The sequence below is a fragment of the Heptranchias perlo genome, chromosome 14 (genome assembly GCF_035084215.1).
Source record: "Heptranchias perlo isolate sHepPer1 chromosome 14, sHepPer1.hap1, whole genome shotgun sequence".
Taxonomy (NCBI): Eukaryota; Metazoa; Chordata; class Chondrichthyes; order Hexanchiformes; family Hexanchidae; genus Heptranchias; species Heptranchias perlo.
This window is the reverse complement of record NC_090338.1, coordinates 1976154-1992919: the sequence shown is the minus strand read 5'-3', so window position 1 is coordinate 1992919 and position 16766 is coordinate 1976154. Positions and strand designations below refer to the sequence as shown.

The following is a 16766-nucleotide window of genomic DNA, read 5'->3' as shown; positions in this document are numbered from 1 at the left end:
TTAAGATAATTGGTGTAAGAACTGGGGAGGAAATGAGGAATAATTTTTTTTTAAGCAGCGAGTTGTTCTGATCTGGAATGCGCTGCCTGAAAGGGCGGTGGAAGCAGATTCAATAATAACTTTCACACAGGAATTGGATAAATACTTGAAATGGAAAAATTTGCAGGGCTGTGGGGAGAGAGCGGGGGAGTGGGACTAATTGGATAGATCTTACAAAGAGCCGGCACAGGCAGGATGGGCTGGAACGGTCTCCTCCTGTGCTGTAACATTCTATGATTCTATGATTAATAATTTATTTTGAAGATTGCACTGCACAGACAGTGAATTTGACTCTTTCAGTAGCAGTTCCTCTGCTGAGTCTGAATCAGCAGAGTTTGTGAAAGCTTTCTTAACCATCAGATACGTGGCTGTTCAGTCTTTCCGCCCTGCTGCGCCTGAGTTGCTGCCTGTGTCGGTGTTAATGATTCCCAATAATGTGAGACTGTCTCACTCACTGCTTTCTTATCACCTACAAATACAGCAAGACAGAAACGTCTTCAGTGTCACCGTGTTCATTCATCTGGGATCTTTTAGGAGACAGAGCTGGGAAGTTGGGCGTTTCACACACAGAGCGATTGATTGCTGCTAAATAGATCAAACTGCTCAAAATAAAAGCTGATCCATTAATTTGGTGAACTCCAGATCATTCTGATTTATTGGTGGCTCGTTAATAGGACAGTTTCTGCCTCACTTGGAACTTTTTAGGTTCCTATTAAATTTAATCATTCTCAACTTTCTTTCACCGATGATGATCTCTGAGCAGATCACCTCCCACACAATTTACGGCCCTTTCTAGACCAGCTGTGTTCTGATATTGCTGGAGTCTCGCTCCACTGGTGAGTGTGGTGCAACGGGGTTACTGTCTGCTCAGGGACTCGGCTGTGGACTCGGGGTCAGACTGGGGGAATGGCTGTCAGACATGTTCGGAGCTGGACACCTGCCCCTATAGGGCCACAGTGCCAGTTCCTGATCTGCCCTTCCGAGATGGAATGGCATACAGCTAATCTGTCTGAGCTGACCCGAGCACCTCTGGTGACAGCTGTGGCTCAGTGGGTCGCACTCTCGTCCCCGAGTCAGAGATCGTGGATTCAAACCCCACTCCTGAGACTTGAGCACATAATCCAGGCCGACACTCCCAGTGCAGTACTGAGGGAGCGCTGCACTGTCGGAGGGTCAGTACTGAGGGAGTGCTGCACTGTCGGAGGGTCAGTACTGAGGGAGCGCTGCACTGTCGGAGGGTCAGTACCGAGGGAGCGCTGCACTGTCGGAGGGTCAGTACTGAGGGAGCGCTGCACTGTCAGAGGGTCAGTACTGAGGGAGCGCTGCACTGCTGGAGGGTCAGTACTGAGGGAGCACTGCACTGTCGGAGGGTCAGTACTGAGGGAGCGCTGCACTGTCGGAGGGTCAGTACTGAGGGAACGCTGCACTGTCGGAGGGTCAGTACTGAGGGAGCGCTGCACTGTCGGAGGGTCAGTACTGAGGGAGCGCCGCACTGTCGGAGGGTCAGTACTGAGGGAGCGCTGCACTGTCGGAGGGTCAGTACTGAGGGAGCGCTGCACTGTCGGAGATGCCGTTTTTCAGATGAGACGTTAAACCGAGGCCCCGTCTGCCCTCTCAGGTGGATGTGAAAGATCCCACGGCCGCTATTTCAAGGAAGAGCAGGGGGGAGTGCTCCCCGGTGCCCTGGGGCCAATATTTATCCCTCAACCAACATCACTAAAAACAGATGATCTGGTCATTATCACATTGCTGTTTGTGGGATCTTGCTGTGCACAAATTGGCTGCCACGTTTCCTACATCACAACAGTGACAGCACTTCAGAAGTTTTAGATTGGTTGTGACGTGCTTCGGGACGTCCTGAGGTTGTGAAAGGCGCGATCGACAGGCAAATCTTTCATTCTTTTCTTTTTCTGGGCTGATGAATCGCGATCCTCAACCCCGAAAGAAGCCATTTTGCCTCCTGTCAGAAGGCAATCGATCTCCACTGGGATTAATCCCCTAAACCCAGGATCCCACCCACTGGGATTAATCCCCTAAACCCAGGATCCCACCCACTGGGATTAATGTCCTAAACCCAGGACCTCACCCACTGGGATTAATCCCCTAAACCCAGGATCCCACCCACCGGGATTAATCCCCTAAACCCAGGATCCCACCCACTGGGATTAATCTCCTAAACCCAGGATCCCACCCACTGGGATTAATCCCCTAAACCCAGGATCCCACCCACTGGGATTAATCCCCTAAACCCAGGATCCCACCCACTGGGATTAATCCCCTAAACCCAGGATCCCACCCACTGGGATTAATGTCCTAAACCCAGGACCTCACCCACTGGGATTAATCCCCTAAACCCAGGATCCCACCCACCGGGATTAATCCCCTAAACCCAGGATCCCACCCACTGGGATTAATCTCCTAAACCCAGGATCCCACCCACTGGGATTAATCCCCTAAACCCAGGATCCCACCCACTGGGATTAATCCCCTAAACCCAGGATCCCACCCACTGGGATTAATCCCCTAAACCCAGGATCCCACCCACTGGGATTAATCCCCTAAACCCAGGATCCCACCCACTGGGATTAATCTCCTAAACCCAGGACCTCACCCACTGGGATTAATCCCCTAAACCCAGGATCCCACCCACTGGGATTAATCCCCTAAACCCAGGATCCCACCCACTGGGATTAATCCCCTAAACCCAGGACCTCACCCACTGGGATTAATCTCCTAAACCCAGGATCCCACCCACTGGGATTAATCCCCTAAACCCAGGATCCCACCCACTGGGATTAATCCCCTAAACCCAGGATCCCACCCACTGGGATTAATCCCCTAAACCCAGGACCTCACCCACTGGGATTAATCTCCTAAACCCAGGATCCCACCCACTGGGATTAATCTCCTAAACCCAGGACCTCACCCACTGGGATTAATCTCCTAAACCCAGGATCCCACCCACTGGGATTAATCCCCTAAACCCAGGATCCCACCCACTGGGATTAATCCCCTAAACCCAGGATCCCACCCACCGGGATTAATCCCCTAAACCCAGGATCCCACCCACTGGGATTAATCCCCTAAACCCAGGATCCCACCCACTGGGATTAATCCCCTAAACCCAGGATCCCACCCACTGGGATTAATCCCCTAAACCCAGGATCCCACCCACTGGGATTAATCCCCTAAACCCAGGATCCCACCCACTGGGATTAATCCCCTAAACCCAGGACCTCACCCACTGGGATTAATCTCCTAAACCCAGGACCTCACCCACTGGGATTAATCCCCTAAACCCAGGATCCCACCCACTGGGATTAATCCCCTAAACCCAGGACCTCACCCACTGGGATTAATCTCCTAAACCCGGGACCTCACCCACTGGGATTAATCCCCTAAACCCGGGACCTCACCCACTGGGATTAATCTCCTAAACCCAGGATCCCACCCACTGGGATTAATCCCCTAAACCCAGGATCCCACCCACTGGGATTAATCTCCTAAACCCAGGATCCCACCCACTGGGATTAATCTCCTAAACCCAGGATCCCACCCACTGGGATTAATCTCCTAAACCCAGGATCCCACCCACTGGGATTAATCCCCTAAACCCAGGATCCCACCCACTGGGATTAATCTCCTAAACCCAGGATCCCACCCACCGGGATTAATCCCCTAAACCCAGGATCCCACCCACTGGGATTAATCTCCTAAACCCAGGACCTCACCCACTGGGATTAATCTCCTAAACCCAGGACCTCACCCACTGGGATTAATCCCCTAAACCCAGGACCTCACCCACCGGCCTAAACATCTCCCCCATCCACCAAACACCAACCTCAAAGCTGACTAAATGAGGAGGCTGTTTTTGCCTCATCGGCATCAAATTACAAGATGTCCACCCACATGTGGATGGGACTATCTGCCACGAGGCCTTCCCAGGTGGGAGGCTGAGACTGGGGCGGGGGGTTCAGGAGTCATGACCTTCCCAATCGCTTTGAGATCGGCCAATTTTCTACCTGAAGACTCAGCCAAAGCCGACTGCAATCAACTTGCTGGCTCAACTTTTAAATTCCTAATCGCCATCGCGTTGCCATTTTGAGTCTGACACGAACGGCGATGTGTAATCGGAGGGTGACATTGGAGGCCACGCCTTGTCCACGCGGCCAAACTTGGACTTTGACCCACCCAAATCCTTGAGCCTTAGCTCTGTCCCTGGCTGAGTTGTATCAGTGCATGTCTTGGAACAGCTTCCCGCCCCCAGGTCCACTGAAGAGTTGATGGGGGATGGGCGGAGGGGGCAAGAGGGCAGGGCACCAAATCCAGGCCTCATTCTCCAAATTGCCGCATGAAGGTTGGGTGCTTTGCCAAAGCAGCAGAGAATGGCAGCGCCCATGGAAACGAAAACCAGAACACGCAGTGCTATCAGGAGAGGAGAGAAATGCTCGAAACAAGATTGGGAGGCAGTTGTTGTTGTTGTTCTTGTGTCTTCACACACGTCCCATGGAGAACAGTGTGAGGTAGTGGGAGGATTCGCCGGCTGATTAACAGTCTGACTGGCCGTGACGTGAACACTCCTTCCATGGCTGTCACCATCCTTATACTGGCCAATAGGGGGGTTAGTCCTGTACGGGGTAGGGTTTTCTGGGCCCCCACAACCCATATGATAAGGTGGGGGGAGCCACCCACATCCAGCGGACACGAGAATCCCACTGGATGTCAACCCAGAATTCAGAGCCAGAGCACCGGTCTCCCCTTCCCCGGGACTGTCTGGAGATCCAGTCTCCACTCCCTGGGACTGTCTGGAGCTCCAGTCTCCACTCCCCGGCACTGTCTGGAGCTCCGGTCTCCGCTCCCCGGGACTGTCTGGAGCTCCGGTCTCCGCTCTCCGGGACTGTCTGGAGATCCGGTCTTCACTATCTGGGACTGTCTGGAGCTCCGGTCTCCACTCCCCGGGACTGTCTGGAGCTCCGGTCTCCACTCCCCGGGACTGTCTGGAGCTCCGGTCTCCACTCCCCGGGACTGTCTGGAGATCCGGTCTCCACTCCCCGGGACTGTCTGGAGATCCGGTCTCCACTCCTCGGGACTGTCTGGAGCTCCGGGACTGTCTGGAGCTCCGGTCTCCCCCCCTCGGGACTGTCTGGAGCTCCGGGACCGTCTGGAGCTCCGGTCTCCACTCCCCGCGACTGTCTGGAGCTCCGGGACTGTCTGGGTGTGGTAGTGTAATGGTTGTGTTTCTGGACGAGTGAAAGGTTTGGACCAATAATCCAGAGAACGTGAGTTTAAATCCGACCGGGGCAGTTTGAGAATTTGAGTTCAAATAAAAATCTGGTCTCAGTAAAAGTGACCGTGAAACTGTCGGATTGTCGTAAAAACCCAACTGGTTCACTGATGTCCTTTAGGGAAGGAAACCTGCCGTCCTTACCCGGTCTGGGCCTATCGGTGACTCCAGTCCCCACACCCAACGTGGTTGACTCTTAACTGCCCTCTGAAGTGGCCTCACAAGTCACTCAGTTGTAAAAGAGTAACTAGGGATGGGCAGTAAATGCTGGCCTTGTCAGCGATGCCCACATCTCGAGAATGAAACAAAAGCTGTGATTTGCTCCAACCCAGTAAGAACTAATTGGGGTCAATTTCCCTCTGCCCAGTACTTTTTTATTCGTTCATGGGATGTGGGCATCACTGGCGAGGCCGGCATTTATTGCCCATCCCTAATTGCCCTTGAGAAGGTGGTGGTGAGCCGCCTTCTTGAACCGCTGCAGTCCGTGTGGTGAAGGTTCTCCCACAGTGCTGTTAGGAAGGGAGTTCCAGGATTTTGACCCAGCGACGATGAAGGAACGGCGATATATTTCCAAGTCGGGATGGTGTGTGACTTGGAGGGGAACGTGCAGGTGGTGTTGTTCCCATGTGCCTGCTGCCCTTGTCCTTCTAGGTGGTAGAGGTCACGGGTTTGGGAGGTGCTGTCGAAGAAGCCTTGGCGATTTGCTGCAGTGCATCCTGTGGATGGTACACACTGCAGCCACAGTGCGCCGGTGGCGAAGGGAGTGAATGTTTAGGGTGGTGGATGGGGTGCCAATCAAGCGACTGCTTTGTCCTGGATGATGTCGAGCTTCTTGAGTGTTGTTGGAGCTGCACTCATCCAGGCAAGTGGAGAGTATTGCATCACACTCCTGACTTGTGCCTTGTAGATGGTGGAAAGGCTTTGGGGAGTCAGGAGGTGAGTCACTCGCCACAGAATACCCAGCCTCTGACCTGCTCTTGTAGCCACAGTATTTATGTGGCTGGTCCAGTTAAGTTTCTGGTCAATGGTGACCCCCAGGATGTTGATGGTGGGGGATTCGGCGATGGTAATGCTGTTGAATGTCAAGGGGAGGTGGTTAGACTCTCTCTTGTTGGAGATGGTCATTGCCTGGCACTTGTCTGGTGTGAATGTTACTTGCCACTTATCAGCCCAAGCCTGGATGTTGTCCAGGTCTTGCTGCATGCAGGTGTAAGAATTCTGGGAATTCCACCTTTTCCCTGAGGATGTGAAACTTTGGCCATTGACCAAAATCCTAAGATGGAAGGATAGGTGAGAGTTCACCAGACGAATCAACAACACACACAGTGGAATGTGGGAGAATTACTGCTTCAGACATGTCACTGTTTTAATGCAAAACCTACAGCAGGTGGTCGACGATCAGAGAGGCAGTCGGCCATTGAGAGAGGCAACTGCTCCAGACATGGTGGGGCCATGCCTCGGTTCTGATGCAAAACCAATCAATACCTAGGACGTGGGATGAAAAGGGAGCCTCGTGTGGCAAGTGCTCGACCATCGGAATGAATTCGTAGAACAATGGCCCATCGAGAGAAGCAACTGCAACATGATGAGAGACCATCAAAAGCCATCAAAGATTCTTAAGGACTTTGTAATAACTGTTTAAACAGACATGAAGTGCCTCATTTAACAACGAAGACCATTGTAAGAGAGGGGTATATAGGTGGAGGCTCGAAACCCCTCTCTCTCTTGTTTTGCTCTCTTGCTTTTGCTCTCTCTGGTTCTTGCTTCTTATCTCTTTTCCAGCTCTCACTCTCCCTCCCTCTCTCTCTCTCTCTCTCTCTCCCTTCCTCTTAGTTCCTGCTCTTCTCTTTTTTTCTTCTCACCCGAGCTCTCCAGGGAGGAGAGCAGCTTCCAGCAAAACCAACAAACCCTACGTGAGAGAACCGGTCAGCCAGACCTGCAAGTGCGAAGGATTGGTGAGCCTCGACCATACGTGTGTGTGTGTGAGAGGTGTCTCCAGGGTCCCCACCAACCTCTTGGTTTAGCGGGATAAAGTACTGTAGTGGGTGTGTGTAACTCAATGTACTGTGTAGGACCGTTTTTATCATTATTTTCTTCGTGTTGATGGTATAATAAAACCAACATTTCAATTCAATTCAAACACCGAGTTTGTATGTTCTCTGTGCTATTCGGTTACGTGATCCATCACCGGGTGTGTTTGCATAAGTCCCGTTTTCCTGAGCCCCCGATCAGTGAGGTGTAAGTGTTCCTTGGCGAGACCGGGGACCAGATATTTGCACTCATCAATAGGGTGAGAACAATCCCAAAGCACCCTACAAGGGCATGGACTGCTTCATTATCTGAGGGGTTGCGAATGGAACTGAACACTGCGCAATCGTCAGCGAACATCCCCATTTCTGACCTTACGATGGAGGGAAGGTCATTGATGAAGCAGCTGAAGATGGTTGTCCCCTGTTCAGGAAAGGAGCAATCATAGAAATTACAGAAACAGGCCACTAGGCCGAACCAGTCTGTGTTGGTGTTTGTCCTCCACAGGAGCAGCAGCCTGATCCCATGGGCTCGCCCTGTTGCCAGATCCCTTTATTCCCCTTTTCTTCAACCGTCTATCCAACCTATTCTTCAAGGTTATTGACGCACTCCGTCATTAATGTGTGAATGGTTCAGCAGGTTCGGGGGATGAAGAGTCACTGCATGAGCTGTGAATTTCCAGAACTTTCTGGTCCATTTATTCAGCTCTGCCATTAGCCTCTTGCACAAACGACATCTCACTCTCATCCTCCCCGTTATTTTTTAGAATTTGCTGGGTTTGCACATTAATTACCCATTACCTGCAGAAAGTTAAATCCAATAATTGAGAAATTACTAGACCAACAACATAGGAAAGGGATAGACCGAGTAATTACAGGCTACTCAGTCTAACCTCGGTGGTGGGCAAATTATTGGAATCAATTCTGAGGGACAGGATAAATCGTCATTTAGGAAGGCACGGGCTAATCAAGGACAGTCAGCACGGATTTGTTAAGGGGAGGTCGTGTCTGACTAACTTGATTGAATTTTTCGAGGCGGTGACAAGGAGGGTCGATGAGGGTAGCGTAATTGATGTAGTCTACATGGATTTTAGCGAGGCTTTTGACAAGGTCCCACATGGCAGATTGGTCAAAAAAGCAAAGGCCCATGGGATCCAAGGGAATGTGGCAAATTGGATCCAAAATTTGCTCAGTCACAGGAAGCAAAGGGTAATGGTCAACGGGTGTTTTTGTGACTGGAAGGCTGTTTCCAGTGGGGTTCCGCAGGGCTCGGTACTGGGTCCCTTGTTTTTTGTGGTATATATTAATGAGTTGGACTTAAACATAGGGGGCATGATTAAGAAATTTGGGGATGACACAAAGATAGGCTGTGTGGTTGATAGTGAGGAGGAAAGCTGTAGACTGCAGGAAGATATCAATGGATTGGTCAGGTGGGCAGAAAAGTGGCAAATGGAGTTCAATCCAGAGAAGTGTGAGGTAATGCATTTGGGGAGAGCAAACAAGGCAAGGGAATACACAATAAATGGGAGGATACTGAGAGGTGTAGAGGAAGTGAGGGACCTTGGAGTGCATGTCCACAGATCCCTGAAGGTAGCAGGACAGGTAGATAAGGTGGTTAAGAAGGCATATGGAATACTTTCGTTTATTAGCCGAGGCATAGAATATAAAAGCAGGGATGTTTTTCTGGAACTGTATAAAACATTGGTTAGGCCATATTTTGAGTACTGTGTACAGTTCTGGTCACCACATTACAGGAAGGATGTGATTGCATTAGAGAGGGTGCAGAGGAGATTTACGAGGATGTTGCCAGAACTGGAGAATTTTAGCTATGAGGACAGATTGGATAGGCTGGGGTTGTTTTCATAGAATCATTGAAAATTTACGGCACAGAAGGAGGCCATTCGGCCCATCGTGTCCGTGCAGCTGAGAAATGAGCCACCCAGCCTAATCCCACTTTCCAGCACTCGGTCCGTAGCCCTGTAGGTCACGGCTCTTCAGGTGCACGTCCAGGTACTTTTTAAATGTGATAATGTGATATATCGTTCAACCCACCACCTTCTCGAGGGCAATTAGGGATGGGCAATAAATGCCCGTCTCGCCAGCGACGCCCACATCCCATGAACGAATAAAAAGAAAAATTTGGGTCTCAACCCTTCACCTGGACTTCTCAACTCCATAAACAGTTATTTTCTATAATTACAGACAACACAATGGGGTCATTTTGACTTTGTGCGATGTGTAAAACGGGTGATTGTGAGTCGACAGCCCGTTTTACATCTCTCCCCCATTTTTATTTGTGTTGAAGCCATCGGGAGAGATGTAAAATGGTCCATCGACTCGCTATCACCTGTTTTACACAAAGGCACAAAGCCAAGGCCGACCCCACTTTGACTTGTGTGCGGGTGAGAAAAATATGTGACAAGATCTGGTGGTTCAGTGGCACAAAGTTTAGATTTTAGGTTGTAAGATGATGAATTTGTGGCTCAGGAGATGCAAGAGAAAAGCACTCAACGCAGCCGTCAGCATGAGACTATAAATAAAACAGAGAGACAGACAGAGATTGGTGGGTCGAGGTGAGCGAAGGGTTAGGAGACAGGAGTGCAAGAAAGGCTTGGGAGAGCCTCACACAGTAAGACTGAAGACAATAACACTGTTCATAGAATCATAGAAAATTTACGGCATAGAAAGAGGCCATTCGGCCCATCGTGTCCGCACCAGCTGAAAAACGAGCCACTCAGCCTAATCCCGCATTGGTCCGTAGCCCTGCAGGTCATGGCTCTTCAGGTGCACATCCAGGGATTTTTTAAATGAGTTGAGGGTTTCTGCCTCTCCCACCCTCTCAGGCAGTGAGTTCCAGTCCCCCACCACCCTCTGGATGAAAACATTTTTCCTTATTTCTGCTCTAATCCTTCTACCAATCACTTTAAATCTATGCCCCCTGGTTATTGACCCCTCCGCTAAGGGAAATAGGTCCTTCCTATCCACTCTATCTAGGCCCCTCATAATTTTGTACTCCTCAATTAAACCTCCCCTCAGCCTCTTCTGTTCCAAGGAAAACACTGTACCGCAACCCCAGAGATGGTGATGGAAGAGTCTGGGACATTGGCTGAAAGGTATGATTCTGTGAGTGTGGCCATGTCAGGCTGTTGATTGACTAGTCTGTGGGACAGCTCTCCCAATTTTGGCACAAGTCCCCAGATGTTAGTGAGGAGGACTTTGCAGGGTCGACTGTGCTTGGTTTGCCTTTGTCGTGTCCGGTGCCTGGTGGTCCGATGCCGGGTGGTCCGTCCAGTTTTATTCTTATGACTTTTCGTAGCGAGATTTTACAACTGAGTGACTTGCTAGGCCATTTCAGAGGGCACATTGCTGTGTGTCTGGAATCACATATAGGCCAGACCAGGTAACAGGTTTCCTTCCCTAGTGAACCAGATGGGTTTTACAGCTGAGAGGAGCCGAGCGGAGCGGAGGGAGCGTCCGATAAAAGGCGGGATTTCAGAGCGCTGAGAACAGCTGAGAGGAGCCGAGCCGAGCGGAGGGAGCGTCCGATAAAAGGCGGGATTTCAGAGCGCTGAGAACAGCTGAGAGGAGCCGAGCCGAGCGGAGGGAGCGTCCGATAAAAGGCGGGATTTCAGAGCGCTGAGAACAGCTGAGAGGAGCCGAGCCGAGCGGAGGGAGCGTCCGATAAAAGGCGGGATTTCAGAGCGCTGAGAGGAGCCGAGCGGAGCCGAGCCGAGCGGAGGGAGCGTCCGATAAAAGACGGGATTTCAGAGCGCTGAGAACAGCTGAGAGGAGCCGAGCCGAGCCGAGCTGCGACCGAGTTCGAAGTGACGTCAGGAATCAGATCGGGACGCGACACAGGGGAGGCACCTGATTGGTGAGTAGGTTCAGGTGAGTATTTCTACTGATCGACAGTAACTGAAGTAAAAGGAAAGGGAAGGTCTGCAGGTCTTATAGGAAGTAGCGTTTATTTTTTAGTGAATCAAGGTCCCTAGTGTAGTTAACATTCTCTAAATTGAGAACAATTTAAAGGAGTAAACTCCTTAAAGGGAGTGGTGAGTAGTTTTTCTTTCCTTTTTTTTTCTCTTGACATTGCAGTTGTTGTTAAGCTAACTTAAGGGTTAAGTCATGGCAGGAGATCCCAGAGCCGTGTCATGTTCCTCTTGTGGGATGTGGGAATTCAGGGCTCCTTCCTGTATCCCTGATTCCTTCACCTGCGGGAAGTGTGTCCAGCTGCAGCTATTGTTTGACCGCTTGACGGCTCTGGAGCTGCGGATGGACTCACTTTGGAGCATCCGCGATGCTGAGAAAGTCGTGGATAGCACGTTCAGTGAGTTGGTCACACCGCAGATAAAAATTACTGAGGGAGATAGTGAATGGGTGACCAACAGACAGAGGAAGAGTAGGAAGGCAGTGCAGGGGTCCCCTGCGGTCATCTCACTCCAAAACAGGTATACCGTTTTGGATACTGTTGGGGGAGATGGCTCACCAGGGGAAGGTGGCAGTGGCCAGGTTCATGGCACCGTGGCTGGCTCTGCTGCACAGGAGGGCAGGAAAAAGAGTGGCAGAGCTATAGTGATAGGGGACTCGATTGTAAGGGGAATAGACAGGCGTTTCTGCGGACGCAACCGAGACTCCAGGATGGTATGTTGCCTCCCTGGTGCAAGGGTCAGGGATGTCTCGGAGAGGCTGCAGGACATTCTGGAGGGGGAGGGTGAACAGCCAGTTGTCGTGGTGCATATAGGCACCAACGATATAGGTAAAAAACAGGATGAGGTCCTACAAGCTGAATTTAGGGAGTTAGGAGTTAAACTAAAGAGTAGGACCTCAAAGGTAGTAATCTCAGGATTGCTACCAGTGCCACGGGCTAGTCAGAGTAGGAATGACAGGATAGCTAAGATGAATACGTGGCTTGAGAGATGGTGCAAGATGGAGGGATTCAAATTCCTGGGCCATTGGAACCGGTTCTGGGGGAGGTGGGACCAGTACAAATTGGACGGTCTGCATCTGGGCAGGACTGGAACCAATGTCCTAGGGGGAGTGTTTGCTAGTGCTGTTGGGGAGGGTTTAAACTAATGTGGCAGGGGGATGGGAACCGATGCAGGAAGTCAGTGGGAAATAAAGTGGTGACAGAAACAAAAGGCAGTAAGGGAGAGTGTACAGAACATGACCGGACAGATGGTCTGAGAAAGCAGGGCAAAGACCAAGGGAAGTCTCGATTAAACTGCATTTATTTCAATGCAAGAAGTCTGATGGGCAAGGCAGATGAACTCAGGGCATGGATGGGTACATGGGACTGGGATGTTATAGCTATTACTGAAACATGGCTAAGGGAGGGGCAGGACTGGCAGCTCAATGTTCCAGGGTACAGATGCTATAGGAAAGATAGAGCAGGAGGTAAGAGAGGAGGGGGAGTTGCGTTCTTGATTAGGGAGAACATCACGGCAGTAGTGAAAGGGGATATATCAGAGGGTTCGCCCACTGAGTCCATATGGGTAGAACTGAAAAATAAGAAGGGAGAGATCACTTTGATAGGATTGTACTACAGACCCCCAAATAGTCAACGGGAAATTGAGGAGCAAATATGTAAGGAGATTACAGACAGCTGCAAGAAAAATAGGGTGGTAATAGTCGGGGACTTTAACTTTCCCAACATTGACTGGGACAGCCATAGCATTAGGGGCTTGGATGGAGAGAAATTTGTTGAGTGTATTCAGGAGGAATTTCTCATTCAGTATGTGGATGGCCCGACTAGAGAGGGGGCAAAACTTGACCTCCTCTTGGGAAATAAGGAAGGGCAGGTGACAGAAGTGTTAGTGAGGGATCACTTTGGGACCAGTGATCATAATTCCATTAGTTTTAAGATAGCTATGGAGAAGGATAGGTCTGGCCCAAAAGTTAAAATTCTAAATTGGGGAAAGGCCAATTTTGATGGTATTAGACAGGAACTTTCAGAAGTTGATTGGGAGAGTCTGTTGGCAGGCAAAGGGACGTCTGGTAAGTGGGAGGCTTTCAAAAGTGTGTTAACCAGGGTTCAGGGTAAGCACATTCCTTATAAAGTGAAGGGCAAGGCTGGTAGAAGTAGGGAACCTTGGATGACTCGGGAGATTGAGCAACTAGTCAAAAAGAAGAAGGAGGCATATGACATGCATAGGCAGCTGGGATCAAGTGGATCCCTTGAAGAGTATAGAGATTGCCGGAGTAGAGTTAAGAGAGAAATCAGGAGGGCAAAAAGGGGATATGAGATTGCTTTGGCAGATCAGGCAAAGGTGAATCCAAAGAGCTTCTACAAATACATAAAGGGCAAAAGGGTAACTAGGGAGAGAGTAGGGCCTCTTAAGGATCAACAAGGTCATCTATGTGCGGAACCACAAGAGATGGGTGAGATCCTGAATGAATATTTCACATCGGTATTTACGGTTGAGAAAGGCATGGATGTTAGGGAACTTGGGGAAATAAATAGTGATGTCTTGAGGAGTGTACATATTACAGAGAGGGAGGTGCTGGAAGTCTTAACGTGCATCAAGGTAGATAAATCTCCGGGACCTGATGAAATGTATCCCAGGACGTTATGGGAGGTTAGGGAGGAAATTGCGAGTCCCCTAGCAGAGATATTTGAATCATCCACCGCTACAGGTGAGGTGCCTGAAGATTGGAGGGTAGCAAATGTTGTGCCTTTGTTTAAGAAGGGTGGCAGGGAAAAGCCTGGGAACTACAGACCAGTGAGCCTGACATCTGTAGTGGGTAAGTTGTTAGAGGGTATTCTGAGGGACAGGATCTACAGGCATTTGGAGAGGCAGGGACTAATTAGGAACAGTCAGCATGGTTTTGTGAGAGGAAAATCATGTCTCACGAATTTGATTGAGTTTTTTGAAGGGGTAACCAAGAAGATAGATGAGGGCTGTGCAGTAGACGTGGTCTACATGGACTTCAGCAAAGCATTTGACAAGGTACCGCATGGTAGGTTGTTACATAAGGTTAAATCTCATGGGATCCAAGGTGAGGTAGCCAATTGGATACAAAATTGGCTTGACGACAGAAGACAGAGGGTGGTTGTAGAGGGTTGTTTTTCAAACTGGAGGCCTGTGTCCAGCGGTGTGCCTCAGGGATCGGTGCTGGGTCCGCTGTTATTTGTTATTTATATTAATGATTTGGATGAGAATTTAGGAGGCATGGTTAGTAAGTTTGCAGATGACACCAAGATTGGTGGCATTGTGGACAGTGAAGAAGGTTATCTAGGATTGCAACGGGATCTTGATAAATTGGGCCAGTGGGCCGATGAATGGCAGATGGAGTTTAATTTAGATAAATGTGAGGTGATGCATTTTGGTAGATCGAATCGGGCCAGGACCTACTCCGTTAATGGTAGGGCGTTGGGGAGAGTTATAGAACAAAGAGATCTAGGAGTACAGGTTCATAGCTCCTTAAAAGTGGAGTCACAGGTGGATAGGGTGGTGAAGAAGGCATTCAGCATGCTTGGTTTCATTGGTCAGAACATTGAATGCAGGAGTTGGGATGTCTTGTTGAAGTTGTACAGGGCATTGGTGAGGCCACACTTGGAATACTGTGTACAGTTCTGGTCACCCTATTATAGAAAGGATATTATTAAACTAGAAAGAGTGCAGAAAAGATTTACTAGGATGCTACCGGGACTTGATGGTTTGACTTACAGGGAGAGGTTAGACAGACTGGAACTTTTTTCCCTGGAGAGTAGGAGGTTAAGGGGTGATCTTATAGAAGTCTATAAAATAATGAGGGGCATAGATAAGGTCGATAGTCAAAATCTTTTCCCAAAGGTAGGGGAGTCTATAACGAGGGGGCACAGATTTAAGGTGAGAGGGGAGAGATACAAAAGGGTCCAGAGGGGCAATTTTTTCACTCAAAGGGTGGTGAGTATCTGGAACGAGCTGCCAGAGGCAGTAGTAGAGGCGGGTACAATTTTGTCTTTTAAAAAGCATTTGGACAGTTACATGGGTAAGATGGGTATCGAGGGATATGGGCCAAGTGCAGGCAATTGGGACTAGCTTAGTGGTATAAACTGGGCGACATGGACATGTTGGGCCGAAGGGCCTGTTTCCATGTTGTAACTTCTATGATTCTATGATTCTATGACAATCCGTAGTTTTATGGCCACCATTATTGATACTAGTTTTTTTTTATTAGTCCAGGCCTCTGGATTACTAGGCCAGTAACATAACCACTATGCTACCGTACCCATATCTACATCCCAGAGCATTAAAAGAGGTAGCCATGGAAATAGTGGATGCTTTGGTTGTCATCTTCCAAAATTCTATAGGTTATGGAACAGTTCCTACTGATTGGAGGGTGGAAAATGTAACCCCACTATTTAAAAAAGGAGGGAGAGAGAAAACAGGGAATTACAGACCGGTTAGCCTAACATCAGTAGTGTAAAGGGTTTCTTTTTTACTGTTTCTAGGGCTTATAATAGGTCAGCCAGTTATGTTTTCCTGAGCTGCCCTGCCCGCAGTGCGGTTGTGAATCGCTTACCCCTTCCTGATTCTGAGCTGAGGATTTATCGAGTGGTAACAAAGACAGACAAACAGACCAGTGGATTGGTACAAGGAAAACCAATGTTTATTAATAAGAAAACTAAAACTACAAGGTAAACAGTATAATACAGAAGATAAAAGAAATCGCTATCGATACAATACAGTCTTACGCTTAACGGGTTGGAAGAAACGGACACATCGAGGGAAAATTCTAAAATCACAAGTTTTGCAATATCCCCTTTAACCCCCAACCTTACACCTATGCTAAGCTGTCTTGTGGCAGCCAGAAAATTAATGCTCACCGGTGAAAAACAGATGAAAAGGCCTGGCCCCTGTGCCTGCTGTTGCCGTCGACATGTGGTTGCGAGGTTTACTGAATGGCCTTCCTTCTTAGCTGCTAGCAGACAGACAGGACACCGGGCCAAGAGGCGAAGAGAGAAGAGCGAGAGAGATATACTGGGCAGCCCCAGTTATACCCTCTTGGTAACAGGTTTTTTTTCATACCTCATCAGCTTGCTTCATTGTTTGATTTAAGCACGAAACGTAAGACAAAGGACCCCATCTCTGGCCCATTTACATGAATGGCCAATTCCTGTATTTCTGAGTTCCATAACTGCTTTAAGACAAAGGACCTAATCTCTGGCCCATTTACATAATGGCCATTTCCTGTATCGATCTGTTCGCTAACTGCTTTACCATTGTTCCGAATGTACCTTGATGGTTCACCTTTTGTCCTGCGATCACTTCCTGCTCGAATTTTGATGTGTTGGCCGGCCATGTTGATAGCTTGCCTCAGGGCTAGGATGCAGCTGCATTGTTTAAAGAAACCTGTTTGAAAAACGAAGCCTGCCGAGTTGTTGAGAATGCAATTTCAAATCTGCCGGTCCTCGGCCATGTGTCTGACTGCAG

General features: G+C 49.3%; 1 long non-coding RNA gene across 1 annotated transcript; it reads left to right on the top strand.

Moving 5' to 3' along the window:
* Positions 1 to 794: 794 nt before the first annotated feature.
* On the top strand, positions 795 to 7463 carry LOC137332029 (uncharacterized). The gene is made up of 2 exons (XR_010965556.1): positions 795 to 875; positions 6708 to 7463. It is a non-coding gene; the product is annotated as an uncharacterized lncRNA (long non-coding RNA).
* Positions 7464 to 16766: the final 9303 nt, after the last annotated feature.